A 20519-nucleotide genomic window follows, 5' to 3' on the forward strand; every position below is an offset into this window, starting at 1 on the left:
TGCTGGCTGTGATGCAGCTAATTGTGTTGGAGTCAGCGTACAACTATGGATTTCAGACTTGATTCTGAGCTTCTGACTGGTACCCTGTGTTACTCCCTAATTATGCTAGATTGTGTCTTTCCAGCCCTCAGATTTCTCCTGACCCCTATTTCACCTGTCTGCTAAGTCTATCTACGTGAAATGCTTTGCAGAGAAATCAGATTTTACTCTTGGAAAGTGAACATCTCTTACAAGTTCACTATATCTTCTGCTCATTGAATGTAATAGTCAACCATCCAGTTGTCCAAGCTGGAAACCTCAGAAAAATCTGTGTTAAGCTTCCTCACCCTCCACAGTCAAAGAATGAAGTACACCTTTCAAGTCCTCTCAGTTTTATTTCAGAAATACCCTTACCATGACGTGTCTCATCCCTAATCCAAACCACCATACTTATTTTCTGAACTAGACTATTGTTAACAGTTTTACCTTGCAGTTCAACCTCAGTGATGCTCAGAGTTATTTTTGTGTAAATTTAAGTTTGAATTTATTTTTTATCTAAATCCTTCCATTTTATGAAAATCTTCAATGCTCCAACTCCATGTAGCTTTCTCCCCACCGTCTACTTCCAAGAACCCTATATTCTAGACCCCAGGGGATTCTAACACTGAAACAAGTTAGTCGTGCTCTCTTGTTCTTCTGGGCCTTTGTTTGTGTTGTTCTCTCTGCCTGAAATATTATTTCCTTCCTTTCAACCCAGTGGAATTCATTCTTCCTTCAAGGCATAACTCAAATTACATCTTCTCTTTGAGGTCTTTCTGCCACCAACTCCGACTCCTCCATCTTGGACAGAATCCATTACTCCTTCCTTAGGGCTCCAAAGTTTCTTCACTCATCCTTACCATAGATATTATTACAATATATTTCATTGTTTTTTTGTGCTTTAAGGCATGGTTATATTCTCCCTTGGCATTTAAAATGCTGACCATAATCAGTTTTCTGCTTTAATCCTCGGTATGAATCCAAAAAGGTCAACATCAGGTAAGGAACAAAAAGTGTTTTCTATGTATTGCACACAAAAATGTATGAAATTTATATGTTTTCCTTTGTATCTTATTTCTTTATGTTATGCTTATTAGGTTTAGCAAATTTGGAAATATTATAATGGTAACAGGACACAGAATTAGAATTAAAGTCATATAAACATTTATCTAACTCTATATGCATCTCTGAATCATATTTGGCCATTTGTTAGTAATAACTAAAGACATAAAGTATAATTCATTGGCATTTCCTAACCTTATTTATACATATAAAATAATGTTATCATTCCCATAGAGTCTGCATGAAGAATTCTATATCCATTCTTCTGTGCAGTTTTTCTTTGAGTTGTACAGATATCAATTTGATTAGTAATTGTCACTAAGAATTCTTTGCTTCAGATTTAAATTTTATTTACTGACTATTTTTAAGAGCTTTACGAAGTACAATTGTGAGAGGATGTTTGACATAGTTTAAGTAATAAGAGTTTTGAAATAAGATAGACCTAAGATATAATTTCAGCTTGACTATTAATTAGTTGTTTGGATAAAGGCATATATTAACTCCTCTGAATCTCAGTTTTGTCTTCTGTAGTATTGAGTAAGAATGACTTTTTGGAAACCTGTTTTGAGTCTTAAAAATGGTGTACATAAAGGTCCTAACCTAAGGCAGGACACAGCCCATAATTGGTAGTTGTAAATATTGTTAGTCATACAGTGACTAGTTTGTTCCTGCAGTGTCCCTAAATTTTTTTTTTTATTATCCACAGGATCATCATGAATTCTCCTGTGTCGAGATTTAATGGAGGGTTGCTTTAGCATTTGATTGAGTTATGTCTGATATGTCAGAACGAAAGTCACAAGATGAATGTGTGAGTGGAACTCTCTGCCACATGACTGATTTATGTGGGTTCTCTTTGAATCACAGGAGCAGCCTTGCTAGCAAACTTGGAGTTTAAGTTGCCTCCCTTTCCTGATTCCCAATTGACAAAAGAGCAAACCTTGGCCTGACAATATCTGATTTATTTTTTTTGATATCTGGAGAGCTTACTAGCTATTGCTTAATTCTAATCCAGTACATTAAGTGTTTGCTTTAAAAATGGGCTTCAGAATATCCTTAAAACACTTGTGTGAAATATTTTTACATATTATTGGATTTAATCTTCATTGGACATTTTTAGGAAAAAAAACGGAAGTGGCTGTTCTTTATAAGTTTTCATGTCTATAAAGAGAATGTGCGGATGGTTCTTAATGTTTGGGATAATGATCTAATAATACAAAAATGCAGATAGCTGCATCCCATAGCACACTAGAACAGAAGGAAATAGTGAAGGCTCACATTTAATTATTAAAGTCACATGTGAAAAGGTGAATGATGGGAGGGAGCCATCTGAGATGGGATTAGCATTGGGATGAAGACTCAGCACTGTGGGTGAATCTGGATGCAGTGGTGGGAATGACCTGGTAGGTCTGCTCACATGCGGGTTATTGTCTGTGTAAATGCACCTGTCTTTTCCAGTAGTGCTGCTTATAGTTTAAAGGCTTAGAGGTTGAGCAACACTTCAGAGAGCCTTGGTATCCTGCTGATTTTTAATTATCCATAGGAATAACTCAACAAATATTAACCCTGCAAATATCAGCTAGTGGCAATACTATGTGGGAAAACACAGCAAGGCAGGAGGGTAAAATTCCCTGGTCAGTCTTGACATGATTTCTAATAAGGTAATCAGAGAACTATAAAGTGGTATTGAAGAAAGTCCTGACAAAATGAGCGAGAAATCCATGCGGATCTTGGGGGACGATTTTTAAGTAGAGAGAAAGCACATACAAAGACCCCAAGGTGAGGTGATGCATTCAAGGAAAACCAGGAATACAGAGTAAGGGGGACAGAAATAGGACATGCAGAGAGGCCAGGTCACTAGGTATGGTGGTGGGAGGGAAGGGGGTAGGAAGGGATAAATTGGGAGTTTGAGATTTGCAGAAACTAACTAGTATATCTAAAATATATAAACAACAAGTTCATGCTGTACAGCACAGGGAACTATAGTCAATATCTTGTAGTAACTTATGGTGAAAAAGAATATGAAAGCAAATGTATGTTTGTTCATGTATGACTGAAGCATTGTGCTGTACACCAGAAACTGACACAATACTGTAAACTGACTACTTCAGTAAATATATAAATATAAATAAATATATAAATATATATATATATAAAGAAAAAAAGAAAATTTAAAGTACGCAACACAGAAAATGAAGGAGACCAGGTAGCTAGCTTCAAATGTTAGAGGGAACGTTCATAAAAATGAGGATTAGTTGCGGGTAGTATAATGTTATATTTCAGGTTCATTATGAATTAAAGAAACTAATCTGATGAGCTGGGAAGCTAATCATATATTTATAGAAAAAATGTAATGTAACAGAGCCAACAAGTAAACTTCTGGAAATTAAAAAAAAAAAAAAGAAATGGAATGGATGCTAGATTCTCTGTATGACCCACAAAACATCCGAGGAATTGGAGCAAAGGAACGTCATACCCTGGCAGCTGTGTTGAGGACATATTGTAGGAGAGGCAGGGACAGATGGAGAGACTGGATGGGTAGAATTTTTTGCAGTACATTAACTGAGAAATGATAACGGGTTCCTAGTGTCATTAGGGAGGTGAAAAGAGGTAGTCACACACTGGGCATATTTGATGATGCAAGAGAAAGAAGGTATAGGCTGGATACTTTGGGATTCAGTGCACAAGTGGGAAGTTAGCTTCCCTCTGAGCAATGACAATTGATGTCCAGGTTGAGATGCAGGTGAGCTGGTGAGTGTAATGATGGGAGCTTGTGAAAGTTTTCTTCCAACTACTTCTAATTCTTTCAGTGAAAAAGAGAAAGGAGATAGTGGAAGTGAGGCGGGGGGTGGAGATTTTAGAGATGAGAAGAGAGAGGAAAAGTTGTAAAATAGTGTTGGAGTGTAAATGGAGATTCTGGGGGGTAAATTTGGAAATTAGTGCAATCAACAGATGGTTATTAGGAGCCACTGTGGTTACTGGATTTGATTTTAAAATCAAAAAAATTTTTGCACGGTTGTATGTCTTTATCTATATTCTTCTGAGCAGGTGAGGTACTGAATACGGATTGCACTGGATGTCAGCAGGATTAGAATTTTGTCCTGTGAATGGAACAAGTGCGTAAAACAAAGAAGGCAAGAGAATTGAGGGTCTGTTCAGGCAGTGATTTTAGCGATGGGGCATGTCATCTACACTAGGTAGGAGAGACTTGAGGACGTGAAGATCAGTGGAAGATTGGTGAAAAGAGATCTTGGTGCAATTGAGGTATTTGAGTGCAAGGGTACCAGAGAGCAGGAGATTCAGAGGGAAGCAATAATGGAGAGTGAGATGTTTGAAACTGAGATTGTCTAGGGTACAGTCCTTTGTCATGACAAGGTCACGGAAAGAAGAGGAAGAGGTTAACCGGGGCAGAAGATCATTGAAAGAGAGGAGATTTAGGTACTAAAAAGGTAGCTTTTGAAATCACTAAAATAATAATAAAAGAATAATGTAGGAGAGAATTTTATTTTTTATTTGTATTTTTTAATTGAAGCACAGTCAGTTACAATGTGTCAGTCTCTGGTGTACAGCACAACGTCCCAGTCATGTATATACATACATATATTCGTTTTCATATTTTTTTCCATTAAAGGTTATTATAAGATATTGAACATAGTTCCCTGTGCTATACAAAAGAAACTTTTTTTCAATCTATTTATATATATATCATGGCTAACATTTGTAAATCTCAAACTCCCAAATTTATCCCTTCCCACTCCCTTTCTCTGGTAACCATAAGATTGTTTACTATTTCTGCGAGTCTGTGTCTGCCATGTAGATGAGTTCATAGTGTCCTTTTTTTTTTTTTTAAGATTCCATATATGAGTGATATCATATGGTATCTTTCTCTTTCTGGCTTACTTCAGTTAGAATGACTATCTCTAGGTCCATCCATGTTGCTGCAAATGGCATTATTTTATTCTTTTTTATGGCTGAGTAATATTCCACTGTATAAATATACCACAGCTTCTTTATCCAGTCATCTGTCAATGGACATTTAGGTTGTTTCCATGTCTTGGCTATTGTAAACAGTGCTGCTGTGAAAAATGGGGACCATATATATTTTTAAATTAGAGTTTCAAAAACAAAGAGACAAAATTGGGGAATATAATCAAATAAACTTGGGGAAACATCAGTAAAATAGATCTTAACTTCTCAGAGCCTTTAGTAAATCAATGAACCTTGTGCCTCCCTAGGAGAGCTCTACTAAACTCCGTTTCTCCAACACTTCATCTCATCTTGAAGAATCAATCAGTGCTCCTCAAAACTAATATTTTGGTGTAATTGGTAAATACCCATGCTCACATAACTGGCGGGTAGTGGAACCAGGATTCTGATCCTGGCAGTTCAGCTACAGAGTGTGTACTCAACCCATGAGACTGCAAGGAAATTTAGGAAATTCCAACAATGGATGAGTGAGGATAGAAAACTAAACGACTCATTATAGCAACAGCACACACCTGCCATGTGTTTCTTAAGACACTGTCAAATAACCATAAAAGAACCAGTATCAGAGCGATTTTTGTTTTGGCTGATAAAATACAGACAGACCACTTGATAATCTCTACCTAATTATACTTTGTTATGCAGGGCTAAACGCCCAAACACCTGATTGAAAAAAATTCCTATAATGGTTCTCTCCCATGTATATGGAAATAGCCCAGAAATAGTAATGACAGTGCAGAGCAGTGTATAAGATTTTATTTATTTTTTTAACGTTAAATTCTAGCAAGATTGCAAACCCTACATAGTTAGATATAAACCTACTGGTGTGTGGATGTGTGTGTGTGTGTGCACATTATTTTATTGTATTTTTAATATCTTGTTGAATTATTGTATGCTCTTATGTTGGCTGGGTTTGAAAAAGCAGCTCTAAGTATTTAATCTTTTGGGAACTGATCCATTTTATTTAATTATTAATTGGTCATAGTCAGGCAAGCAAAGATGTCTTGTTTTAGAAATAGGCTCACAGTAAATCTCAACTTGTAGCTGTTAAACTGCAGAGTCTTAGAGACTGCCACAAATGCTCTAAAGCTAAATGCAAAATTATCTGTATATAAATAATTTTTCTAAATTTTTTGCTTCTATGGACATTTTTCTATGATAGAACAGATTTATATCTCAGTCCTCCTGAAATAGTAAAATCATTTCTTTGCAAAAGTGTGTGTGTGCATGAATATGTGTGTGTGTGTGTGTGTGTGTGAGAGAGAGAGAGAGAGAGAGAGAGAGAGAGAGATCTGGTTACTTAAGATTTTGAAATGTGGCATCTTGGATGGTGTGACTCGAGAGAGTCTGACATTGAGTTTACTATGTAAATTACAGGTCTTGGCATTTTTGTTGAACTGATTCAAATAGAATGGAGAGGAATTGGCTACAACTGGAATCTTATCTGCTCACCAACTTATTTGGATCTTAACTGTAAACTTCCTCTTGGTTGGTAATTAAATAAAATAGGAAATGCTGAAACTAAAAGTGATCTCAGGAAGCTGGCTTCTTCCCATGTTTTATTGGAAAAACTCTCCAAAGGACAGAAATGCATTTTATGTTTTTTTTAATAATGCATTGTTTGGTTTCAAATTAAACAATAAGGGACAAATGAATAGAACTTGTGTTTAACATTAAGTTGCCCCTGAGCAACTGTTAGTATCAATTACACATCTATTCTGCACACCAGTGATTTCCTCCTTTTTCTATTCAAGGTTTCCCTTGGGAAGTGCATTTAGTACTGATGAAATGCTGTCCTCTGAGTTTTTCCCATTGTTTGGATTATGATTTCAGTACTTTTCGGTATGAAGAAAATAGCACTAAAACTACTAAATAACTGCTCTTTTCAGATGTATTAATCCCTGTTTATAATTATTTGGCAATTAATTTTAAGAGCATGTTGACTAATGCATCATAGGTCTCAAAGTCTTAGTTCAAGTAATGTTTCTCAAATCATTTATTTGTATAATTAAAAATGTACTGCATTATTTGTTTTATAGGTCTTATAACTGATAAGGGTAAAGCAATTCCACTGCAGGAACTTTCTAACAGAATTATTGCACAAGGGTTAAATGTAAGAATTCACTAAATTTCTACCTGTTTTGTAGTGGGATGTACAGAAAATATTATTTACTGGGATTTTCAGTGCTTATTGGTACAATGTTAATTAAGATTTGTTTTGTTTTCTTTAAGAAGTCTTCATAAATGTCTGTTTGCAGATTTTATTTCCTTCTACTTTGTATCTGACCTATTATTGACTTTTATGTTAAGTGTCCTTTGCTGTATCTAGTTACAAGGATTTAGGACACTTTTATACATAAGCAATTAAGCAATTGTCTTCCTATTAATTTTATATTTTTGAAAAAAAAAGCCCCTTTGTGTATATTTAATGTTACTATTTAATTTTTTTTTGTTCCAGAGGTATTGTGGATTATCACTCAGCACCTCACTTGATTACTTTAAAATACTGATGATATTTAAATTTGTCCAAGTGTTCTAGCTCCGATTTAGAAATGGTCTATTTTAGAGACATTAATGGAATGAAGATACTGGAAATATTTGCAAATATACCTACTTATATGTGTGACATAATCTACATTTTCAGAATGGAATTAGTGTAAAACAATAAAAAGTCCTCATTTGTCTTCTAAGTGAACAATGAAATTGCTCATGAAACACAATCAATTAGTTAATGATACTCCATGAGCAGAGATTAGATTATAAAAGAAAGCTCAAGGGTCTTACCCTGTGTTCTCAAAACCCTAGAGCCTGCAGCTAGAACTATATTTCCTATATTTCAATATAACAATTTCCTTTATAATGTTATTTACTTTTTGGAATACTTAAACATTACTATGACAAACATTTCACTAGACTTCCAAAGGAATCCATGGTACACAAAAAGTGAAAAAACCCTGATTGGATATGATAAAAATAGCAAATACTGTATCATTGTTGACAATTTAAAGGATTATTTGTATTATTTTTAAAGAACTCAAAGAATTTACTTGTTTATTCTTTAAAGAATTATTTTAAGAATTTTACTTGTATTTATTTATGAAATCCAACAATCCCAGGAGGTAGGTACCATTATTAGACTTCATTTTAAAGGAGGTAACTAGATCACAGAGAGGTTAAGTAACTTACTTGGAGTCAAACAGCCATCACTGAAATTCTGACTACAGAAATTGTGTCTGAATACTCAACTGCCTCTAGATATAATAGCAGCTTTTAAGATACAATAAAAAATACACTGGATTTTAAAAGCTGTTAAATATTTATTATAGATGTTTGTTCTTTGTATTTTAATATGATTTCTTTGTATTTTAATATGATTCCTTTAAATACAAGGTTTTAAAATAATATAATTTGTTTACTTACATTTGTACAATATATTTTGATTTGCATGTTTTAACTTGTTATGAGAATTTCCACTCTCAGTTCAAAATCTAGATCAGTTATAACGGATTATCAATAAGTCATGATATGAGAAAAAGCACCCAAGCAAATACCAGTTATACATAAATGCAATGTTTGTTAATATTATACCGCAGATCCTTACCTGATTACCTTTCCCCAGTCCTCATGGATCGGTTTGCTGCACTTCTACTTAATCCCTAATGAGTCTGACAGAATAGCCTGCAAATTGTTGCAGGTTTATCTGACTCTTTTAGTTAATGAGGTGCCATGGGCTTCCTAAATGAATGCATCAATAAAACAACTTCTCTTCCTCTATGTTTTGGCAGAGAAATGATTCACCTCCCTTAACTGCTGCATTTAGAGAGCAAATTTTAAGTCACATAACTTCTAACCATGAGAGAAATCTAGTGCTTGCCGACATGATCTATGTTTTATGTATAACACAGGTGGATACATTCATCTTTGGAAAAGTCTGTTTTGCTAAAGGACTGATAAAACACTTGTATTTCTGTTTCTATTAGATTTTAAAGGAATAAAACAATGGAGCACAATTGTTTCTTTGTTTGTTTCTTTTTTTTTTTTTTCTGATTTAATTCAATGTGGCTGTCAAGGCTATCAACCGGCCAAGCTGCTGTCGCAGTTTTACTAAACAGACCAGTTCTTGATTTATTAGCTTTCAGACTCAACCTTTGCTGTGTTGTTACATTCTTGGGCTTACACAGCACCTGTGTAAACCTCTGGTGATACACTTTTATTTATTATTCATGCAACTTTCAGGGACAAATAGGAGGCAAACTGGTTCAGAGGTCATCACGATGATTTAAGGTCAAGCTATGTGGCATCTGAAATTTCTTCAGTAACATCCTTCTGATTTCCTGATAAACAGGGCGATCCAATCAGCTAAAATAACATAAAAGGTTGTGGCCTTTCAAAAGGGATTCACCTAAATGAAAAGAAATTTGTTTAAGACGTGGCTTTCCCGTTCCTTTCAGCTCGTCCTTTTAAATGTTGTTATACCTTTTGTAGAAAGGGTGGGCATACGGATGCAACTGTGTCATCCATCTCTAGAAAGAATACTCTGGAAAAAGGGGTTTTGCCAAGTTGAATTTGGCCATTTGTTATCATTAGAGAACTGTTTGTAAAAAACCAGAATTTTCTTCTTAGCTGACAATGCAGAAACATCAAAGGCCTAAATAATCAAGACTCAGGAAAGAATTTTGGACTCATTCATCATTCTTGAACACAAAGTTCCTGTTCTAACTTGGCAACACACATATTTTTAGTATCATATTTTAATCATTCTTTGCACACCTGCAATCAGAGTGACATCCAATTTGAGTAGAAGACTTCTTTAGAAACAATGAATCACATTTTTTTTTCATTTTTAGAAATCAGAAAATTGGGGGAGATCTATCATGAAACAATGAATTGTATTACACTTATGAAGAAATCAGCAGTTTAAAATACCTAAAACCCCTTTAACTAATTTGAAAATTTGCAAATTTGGTTCCTTAATACATGTGTAAATGTCAGCAGAGACATTTAGAGAATCTCTCTCTGTACAAATATTTAATTTCCTTTTTTATTTAACAAGTATTTATTCGAGCAAAGTCCTTGATTTTTTCACAGAATACAGTGACTCCTTTGCAACCTTCATCCCTGTAAATTGTACCACCTACAACGTGGTTGCTATAGTCAAAAATGAAAGGTTCTTTCTTGTCTCACCTTCCCCCCACCTCCTACCTCCATCCTCCCACAAATTCACTAGGTTTTAACTATAAACCTATCACTGGTTTTTTCTCACCTCTGGTGTCACCACTCGTATGCAAACCACTGCCTCCTCTTACCTGGACCACTGCAGTCCTAACTGGTGTCCCTGATTTTAACCTGGCCTCTTAGAGCCTGATCTGTATCAAACAGCCAAAGGTGTCTTTTAAAAATGTCAATCACATTACAGGCATTCTTCAGAGATACTGTATGTTCATTTTCAGACCACCATGATAAATCCCAGTCACACGAATGTTTTGGTTTCCCAGTGCCCGTAAAAATTATGTTTACACTATACTGTAGTCTATTGTGTGCAGTAGCACTCTGTCTAAAAAAAAAGTTCATACTTTAATTTAAAAACTTTAATTTTAATTTAATACTTACCATATGATCCAGAAACTCCACTCCTGGGAATACATCCAGAGGGACCTCTAATTTGAAAAGATAAATGCACCCCAGTGTTCATAGCAGCACTATTTAAAATAGCCAAAACATGAAAGCAATGTAAATGTCCATCATCAGATGAGTGGCTAAAGATGTGGTACATATATACAGTGGAATACTACTCAGCCATAAAAAATAATAAAACAATGCCATTTGCAGCAACATGGATGGACCTGGAGAGCATCATTCTGAGTGAAGTAAGCCAGAAAGAGAAAAATGCCATATGATATCACTCATATGTGGAATCTAAAAAAAAAAAAGACCCAAATGAACTTATTTACAAAATGGAAACAGATTCAAGGACATAGAAAACAAACTTATGGAAAGGGAAGTGGGAAGGGATAAACTGAGAGTTCAGGATTTGCAGATACTAACTACTATGTGTAAAATAAATAACAAGTTTCTACTATGTAGCACAAGGAACTATATTCAATATCTTGTAGTGACCTATATGAAAAAGAATATGAAAATGAATATATGTATATTCACACATGACTGAAGCATTGTGCTGTACACCAGAAATTGACACAACATTGTAAACTGACTAGACTTCAATTGAAAGAATTGGCGTATAAAATACTTTATTGCTGAATAATGCTAGCCATCTCTGAGCCTTCTGTGAGTTGTGGCAATAACATCAGCGATCACAGATCCTGGGTCACCATCACAGATAGAAGAGTAATGAAAAAGTCTGAACTATTGTGAGAAATACAAAGTGCGACTCAGAGACACGAAATGAGCAAATCCTATTAGAAAAATGATGCCGACAGACTTGCTGGGCACAGGGTTGCCACACGCCAGTTTGCACAAATGAAGACTGTGAAGCACAATAAAATGAGGTCTGCCTGTATGTTGTCTCTGTGCTTGAAGCTCTTTTATATCTTCTTATTCCAGCTCTGGGTGATTTCACACTCCTCCCGTGTACGCCAAGGACCTCCAACTGACATCATACCCTGTACCTCCTCCTGCCTCACTGCAAGAGTGGTTTCTATTTGTGTAATAAAAAGTGGGAAGGCATTTTTTCTTAAATGTGTGAATGCTGATGGGTTTTAAGCCTCACCTCTTCATCGTCCCTCTAGGCTCCAAATGTGAGCAAGGGAATTATAATGTCAGGGTAACTGCTTCCCTCCAACTTAGTGCCAGTGAGAGATTCAAACCACTGCTCAGATGTGGGAATCCTCACCCCTGCCTACCCCCAACCACCATAAAACCCCCAAGCCAATCTCCTTTCCATTTTTTCTCCTTCTTTTTTTTTTTTGGACATGTTTGGGAGCCACTGTATTCTACCCAGAAAGCTTCATTATGTGAGGAATAAACCTCTTCATACACTCTTACTGCAGGGTCATCCGTCTCAAAATAAGAACCAGATTTTGAGCATGGGTTGGGTGTTCATTCTGGTTCTCTGGAGTGGTCCTATAATTTGTTACGTTCCTTTGGGAAGATAATTCTCTTAGAAGTTACATTCTAAAAAGTCAACAGTTATGTATATAGAGAAATACAATTCTTCATTCTGTATTTTCAGAAGGAATCTAATAACCAGAGAATGGTTAAAATTCAATTAATTGTTTTGTTTAAATGTAACGCATATTTCTCTATTAGTTGGAAAGCAAGTCTTTGTGTAGCACTAATAAATATATCCAAAATTGTATCATGATACCAGTCGATGAAACATTTTTTATATAATTTTTATTTTATGGATGAGGAAGATCAAAATTATTTTGGCTTGTTAAGCACCCTAATATGACTTTTTATCACCTTGCTGTTACTATGCTACAATTTTAATTTTTTTGTTACTTTTCCCTCCCTGAATAACAATTGACATAAACAGAAGTGTTTCCATTTTACAGATAAGAAAATCCAGGCTCAGCTATAGCAGCCTGAATTATAGCTATTTAGTGGATACATACTCAGTGTTTTTTATTTATAGCTATATCATAGAAGACATATGAGGTCACACTGTGCAAAATAACATTTTAAAAGTCTAACAGAAATAGTACTTTGAGTCCTCAAGCAAATATCATATAAAAGGAAATGTTGGAACATTGCTGGAGGCTGATAGTTTTTTTTTAAACGCAGTGTTTTGTTAAACAGGTACTCTTGATGCTAATCAGGCTGTTATTAGAAAAGAAAGTGCATTCATAAAGCTAAAAAAGCTTAAAGTTTGATTATTTTAGCAGCAGGGTTAGAAAGAAGTCTCTCTTGCTCAATTATGAGCAGCAAAATCTTTATTTTTCTTCACCCCTAGGTTGGAAATTATCATGCTGATGAGGGTATCAGGTTGTCTTTTAGATTTACATTTAATTTGATCCATGTGGATTATTTGAATAAAAAGATAATTTTCCTACTCTGACATAAAGGGCAACTACAAGCTTAATTTGGAAAAAAAATCTTTGCAGGAGATGAGGATACATTAAGATTCTCAAATTCCTAAAATGATCATCTTCATGTCAGGCTCTGACTTTTGAATCCAGGAATGGAGTCATGGTGTAAACCATCATAAACAGGTTTAAAAGCTTGCAAGCCTTAGATTTAAGGATAAGATGAATTTGGAGAGAGGATATGCTTACTTTGACATTTTACAGTGATAGACCATAAGGAGAGGGGGTAGGACATTTTGCTAAGTGCCTTTGAATTCTTCTGAAACATCATCCCTTAAAAGCATCTCCAGCAGACCATAAACCAATCTCTAAAAGAGGACAAGCTGTCTTATTGTTAAGGTCAGAGTACCAGACTACTTGGGTTCAGATCCTGTCTCTACCACACACTACCTGTGGGAATAGAGGCAAGTTACTAAACTTCGTTGTGCCTCAGTTTCCTCTTCTGCAAATTACATAATGACATTGCCTATTTCTTCAACTGATGAGAAGTTTAATCGAGTTTGCACATGGAAAACACTCAAAGCAGTGCCTGCTGTAGAGCAATTTCTTTATAAAACGTTACTTTAACAGCTAATAATAATGGTTTTGATATATTATTTGACTCCTGTGTGTTTATACTTGATTCTCATCTGTGAGACTATAAGCAACTTGACAAGATGCTTTATAGATAATTGCACTGTCGACTGAAAAAAGAAAAGCACAACCTAAAAGTTGAGAGTTATGTTTTATTCAGCAGACTTTCTGAGGACTTCAAGCCCAGGAAGGCAGCGTCTCAGATCACTCTAGAGAGGCAGGAAGGAGCCAGGATATATAGGAGATTTTGCGACAAAGACCGGGTAGTCGGAACATCAAAAGATTACTGCTAATTAAAGAAAACCAGGTATCTCAAGCTAAAGAATTAAACACTTTTCTATGTAGGAGAAGGCACAAAATGTCTGCTCACTGAAATCACTCCTTTGATGTGCACTTAGCTTTCTCGGGCCAGTGCCCTGTTCTTTCCCATCCTGAGTTCCCTCGGGGGGGATCATCGGGGGTGGCTGCAGAGGCCCCGCTGCCTGCTTGTCTCCATCCCGAGATCCCTCGCTCACATCAGCAGCTGATGATTGCGTGGCTGCGGCATCCTTTGTTTACTGATGTGGCTGCAATGGTTTTCATTCACGGCACTTTCGGGTTCTACCAAGTGGTCTGTCTGCCGTGAATGGTACCTCTATTGTTGGTAATATTCAACACAAATGTGGATGAATCACCTTGACTCTATTCTGAACATAAAAAATAATCAAGCATATATAATTTATCTAGGAGAATATCCTAAGATTTACTAACCTAAGAAACACCAATGTAATGTGTTAGTCATGATACTAACCAGTGACATTAGGGCCTGGTAAGATGGCGACAGGGAGTGCCTGTTTGTTGAGCCTCTATGGAAACTTTCCCATAAATCCAAATGTTTTGTTATGATGCCAGCAGCCATGTGGCTAAGCTACTTTTTGTTCCCTAAGACACTTCACAATTTTCTAACTAGGCTGACCTCCTGACTATTAAGGTTTTCCCTGGATTAGCGTTTGTCTGGGTCAACCAGAGATCGGTGGAGAATCTTGGAGGATGCGTTTATCTCTGTGCATCAGGCATGACGCTGTGTCAGAACCAGGTTACGCTGGCCAGTGACTCTGCCTCCAATGAATTTATAGACAATCTAGTTCACATTACAAGACAACTATATTGTGCTCATTTGCTCAACAAATGACAACCAAGCCACTTACACATCCTGTTTAATACTTCAAGAGTTATGCAGGCAATGTCCTCAAAAACAATAACCCGGAATATACTCAGAGTTTCCCTAGAGAAATGTTTGGGATCAGAAACTTTGCTGTACTGCAATTGTCAACAGAATGGATAAAAGCCAGACAACCAAACTGCTTTAGGTGAGCTTAAGAGAGATGAGCCTGTGCAGGGCAGCGAGATGAAGTTCTTCAAGGGCGTGCAAGAAATGTACACCCGTGCTGCTCTGCTTTAGGAAAACCACGAATCACAACATCACAAAACTGGGAAAGAGTCTTTTCTGTGACTAAAAGAGCTTAGGACTGAGCTACCACTGTACACAGGTTGACTCAATTTGCAGGTCTGTAATTTGTTCGCAAGGAGTTGAAAAGACAGATCAGATAGCAGCATAATGTTCTCCTGGAGGAGATATATAGAAAGCCGGTCTTCGTGGACCAACATTGCAGAGAAGGATGTGTAGCCTGGGCTGCTTTGCAGGGTGGATTGCAGCATGAAGGGCATCATCTTTGAAGGGGAGCAACTCCTGCTCCTGATCATCACATTATTTATCCCTGTATCCCTACAGGGAAACCAGATCGCATCTATTTTCTGAAATTGGCAACCAGACGTACTACTGCCTTAACAGGGAAGAAGGATACACTGTGTAAAATCAGAATTGCCCAAACGCTGTTAAACTGTTTCACTAAGTCAAATGTAAACAGAGGAGGTAAGATGATAACATAAAAATAAATGGGTTAAAAATGTGGTGAACTCCCGTGGTGAGCTACACAGGTTTCCAGAAAATGGTGCAACACGACACATCGACAGTGATTAAATACCTAAAAGGGAATGCAAAGCAGAGTATTCAGCTCAGTCTCCAGCAATGTCATTGTTGTGCAATGGTGATCACACCAGGAGCCATGGTGGAGCAGGGTTCCTGGGCCCGTCTGTTAGACATCACTTTCCTTTCTCATCAACCCCTCATTTTTCATCATCTCTTCAGTCCTTTTAATTGCTCTGAGCCAAGATTTCTTTTTGCATCCAGCCATGAGGACTTAACCCATCAATACCCAACGTAAGCAAGACATTTATAAAGACAGTAGCGAAATTACGGTTCTCTTGTTTTTCTAAATATCGAGCTAGTTCTGCTTCTAAAACTTAGCCTTTTCCTTGATTGCTGAATAAGTCTCTAATACAGTGTTTCTAGTTAGTTAAATCCAAATCCGGAAAGGCACAATTCGTATTTATTTATTTATTTTAAAAGAATTTTATTTATTTATTTATTTATTTATTTATTTATTTATTTATTTATTTATTTATGGGGGGAGGGAAGTAATTAGGTTTATTTACTTTTTATTTATTTATTTATTTTATTTTTAGAGAAGGTACTGGGGATTGAACCCAGTGCCTTGTGCATGCTAAGCATGCTCTCCATCACTTTGAAATATACCCTCCCCCCATGTTTTATTTATTTCAATATATTTGTTCAGCTGTCATTCGTTTTTATTCGTGTATAGGACACAGATCCTTTGGGTCTATTTTTTTTGATAATAATTGTAGAAACATGCACCATTATATGGTTTCCTGAGTACTAAGTGTAGTTAAATTTTACCCTAAATAAATACCGTGTTATTTACTTAAATTACAGAACAAAGAGATGGGTGTTTTTCAATTCATACATGTTTATCAAATATACAAAATAAGATCTAAATAACCCAAGAAATGCAATTAAAAATGCAAATAATATTGGATTTCAATACAGTAAATGTCATCATGACTATAATTTTTACATAATAGTGTGCGATACTAAGCATGGCATACTGTAATTTCTTTGAGTTAGAAAGTTCACAGTTTCTTAAACTATATTAAAACTAACCATTATTACTGCAAAACAGTGGGAAATAAACCATAATTTTCTAAAATGTTTTGTACATTTCTTTCTATGTGAGATAAAGTATTGAATATAATTCAAACGCATTACAATATTCAATTAATATTCAATACTGAGCTATTTTTTCTGGTTGGTTCTCAAAAGCTTTATAAACCACATTCTCACTTAAAGTGTTTTGCCTAAACTAAGATTATGAAGTGGAAATAGTAAAAGATTAATCACAGGAGTTCCAAATTTTGGTAGATAATCTTTCTTATGGTTGATAAAATTCCCAATGCATTTTTTCTTTCCTCTAATTCTCATTTGGGGATGGAGGAAAGAAGATTAAAATAATATGAAGAAAATATCCTCACAAGTTTACAATGGATTATACTTAGGCAAAAAGATTAACTGGATATCTGCTTATGTGGATTTGAGAACAATTTGTGGAAGGCACACTGCTGGGATGTAGATGATACAGTAAAAGATAGTCCAGGCAAAAGAGCATGGAGACAGACCGGTGACCAAGGGGAAAGTATTAAGCGAAACCACACCACTGCCTCTGTGAAAACCTTGAGATAGATTGTGTTGCTGTAGTAGACAGAATAAATTTGAAACAGAGGAACAGTTCAAGGCAGCTACTACTAGTCCACCTGTAAAATGCTTAGACATAGTTCTTTGAGTTTTTTTTATTTCTAAGAGTCAATCAATCACCATTTATTAAAGATCCATTGTATACATTTTACTATGCTCAGATGATGGAAAATATTGCATAAAAAGAGTACAGTATACATGCAGGTTCACAATCAAATATATGTATGAGTATATACTAGTGAATATGGAAAAAGTGTAATCTAAAAGGAGAACACCAGATTCAGAAAACTCAATACATTCATGACTTAAATAGGTTTTTCAGTTTTCGTATATATATATGGAATATATATATATATATATATATATATACGTATATGTATAGTCAATTTACAATGTTGTGTCAATTTCTGGTGTACAGCATAATGTTTCAGTCATACAGGAACATACATATATTCATTTTCATACTCTTTTTCACCATAAGCTACTACAAGATATTAAATATAGTTCCCTGCACTTTACAGAATAAACTTGCTGTTTATCTGTTTTGTATAGACCAGTCAGTATCTGCAAATCTCGAACTCCTAACGTATCAGTTTTTTTTTCATTCTGTGAGACTTTATTAGGTGAGAAAAAGAGCCTCAAAACCTTGCAAATTTTAAGTTTGAAATTTTACATATTCAAAAGGAGACAAGATGTCTTCAATAGTAGTTTTTGAAAAACTGAATCCATTTTTATATCACCCCCATGAATTTAGCCACATCTAATTTGCACTGATTTTTAGAAGTTCTCATAGGTTTGATTTGTTCCTGATAAATTCAGTTCATTAATATTTAAGCACCTAACAATAATAATATAAATTTAGCATATTAAAAATTATACCAACTATCTTTAATTAGGTGCTTTGCCTATTTCAGGCTCTGTGCTAAGGAACTTACTAGTCAGACGTCACGTCATGTAATTCACAATGAAGATGAGGTATGTATTATTATTACCATTTTAAGGGTGAGAGACCTAAGACTTACAGAGTTGAGTGGCTTGCCCAAGGGCAACTAGTAAAGAGGGAAGAGCTTCAAACTTTAGCTATCTGGCTCTGGAATTAAAGTATCTATGTTTTAATTAATGACCTTCCTTTTATTTTTATTTTAAATTTATTTTTATTTTTAATACAATTTTTAAAGATTATTTTCCATTTACAGTTACGTCAAGATATTGGCTTTATTCCCTGCATTGTACAATACATCCTTGAGCCTATTGACCCCCAATAGTTTATGCCTCCAACCCCTCCCCCAACTCATATTGTCCCTTCCAGGTCCTCCTCCCTGGTAACCACTAGTTTGTTCTCTATATTAGTGAATCTGCTTCTTTTTCGTTGTATCCACTACTTTGTTGTACTTTTAGATTCCACGTAAAAGTGATATCCTATAGTATTTGTCTTTCTCTGTCTGATTGATTTCGCTTAGCGTCATGCCTTCCAAGTCTATCAAGTTTGTTTTTAAATTGCAAAGCATAAGACGTCACACCAGGCTTTACCGACAAAGCTGAGAAGTGTATTCAGAGTCCTTTGTGAGGAGCTACCTGTGGGAATAAGGAAATAAAGATGGGTCATGAGGTAGACAAAGAAGAGCCATGACCACTCCACTCTCTCCTTGTGGGTTGTCTCCGGATGGTTGGAGACAGCCAGGGGAAGGGTGAGGTGTGAACAGATCAGAGGTGTAGTACCCACTCAGGGAGTTTCGGCTGAGGCTGAATTTTTGTAATGAAAGAACTTTGCTTGTATGTTGGGAGCCAAAAGCTCAAAGCAGAAAGACTACCTCTGAGAAACTGTCCATTTGACCGAAATTGGCCAAGCAAGACCCCATGATCAGCTAGTATTTAAGAAACACTCCTGAAATACTGATAGCCTGGAGACAGTGACAAGCTCAGATCCAGAGATCCAGACATCCTGCTTATTCCAATGCACTAAGCAGCTCAGGTTTACCACCCAGAGTGAATAGATAGATCATTCCATATACAGTAGCCACCCAGAGGAAGTACTTGCTATTTGTTAATTGCCTGGGGCTGTCCTGTACACCTTAAATTACTGTGTGTGTGTGTGTGGGTGTGTGTGTTTGTGTGTGTGTGTGGGTGTGTGTGTTTTTGTGTGCGTGTGTGTGTGCCGAGGTGGGGCGCTGGCCTGTGATTCCTTTCAGACTTTAGTTTTCCATTTTCTATCACCTTCTCTTACTAAACACTTACGTATCTTTCCCCAAGTCTCCTCAGGAGAAACTTTTCACTTGATATTCAATGCATCAATTAATTTATGGGCCTCTTAACTTATAAATATCAACACTGACAGGTGACTGACAGGTCATGTCTTTATATAAAAATTGTATGCATATTTAATAGTTAATGCTGGATTCATTTTAAAAAATCCTAGTTATTTCTACAAGGCATACTTTTTAAGCATATCATTTGTTTTGAACTTTATACGGAGCATAAATGTGGGAACAATTTTGTTTTATTTCCAAATCTGATACAATGACAGACTTAGAATCTATTTATAGACATTGACACCTGTAATAAACAGAAGCTAAATGTTCCTCTAGAACTTAAACATTGGCCTTATTCAATGTTGCATCTGAAAAGGATACGTTGGTCAACTGGGGTTACAATAAAATTGATAAATCAAAAAAGGAATAAAAAAAGAAAGGAGGAAGAAAGAGAGGGAGGGAGGATGGAAGAAGGGTGGATTAAAAAAGGGAGAGAGAGGAAAACGAGGAAGAGTGAGTATATTTTATTATTTATTTAATTTTTTGTTTTGTTTTGTTGTTTTTTGTTTTGGGGGAGGTAATTAGGTCTTTATTTATTTTGATGGAGGTACTGGGGATTGAACCCAGGACCTTGCACATGCTACGCATGCACTCTGCCACTCAGCTATACCCTTCCCTCAAGAGTGAGTATATTTCACAACATTTGAGATGATCTGCTTAGGTCCCTCATGTAACGTCAGAAGCACATAGTTGATGCTTACTTGCACGGAATACTAGAGAACATTGTAAATTGGCATAATTCAGATTGTCTGGAAGCTCATCTTAAAATATGAAGATTCTATAAAGGTCCTTTCTCTTTCAGGGATCTGGGAATCTTGGAGAAACAACTTAGTTCTACACCATTATGCAGTTAGAATTAAGAATATAATGTTGGAAGTG

The sequence above is a fragment of the Camelus dromedarius genome, chromosome 1 (genome assembly GCF_036321535.1).
Source record: "Camelus dromedarius isolate mCamDro1 chromosome 1, mCamDro1.pat, whole genome shotgun sequence".
NCBI lineage: Eukaryota > Metazoa > Chordata > Mammalia > Artiodactyla > Camelidae > Camelus > Camelus dromedarius.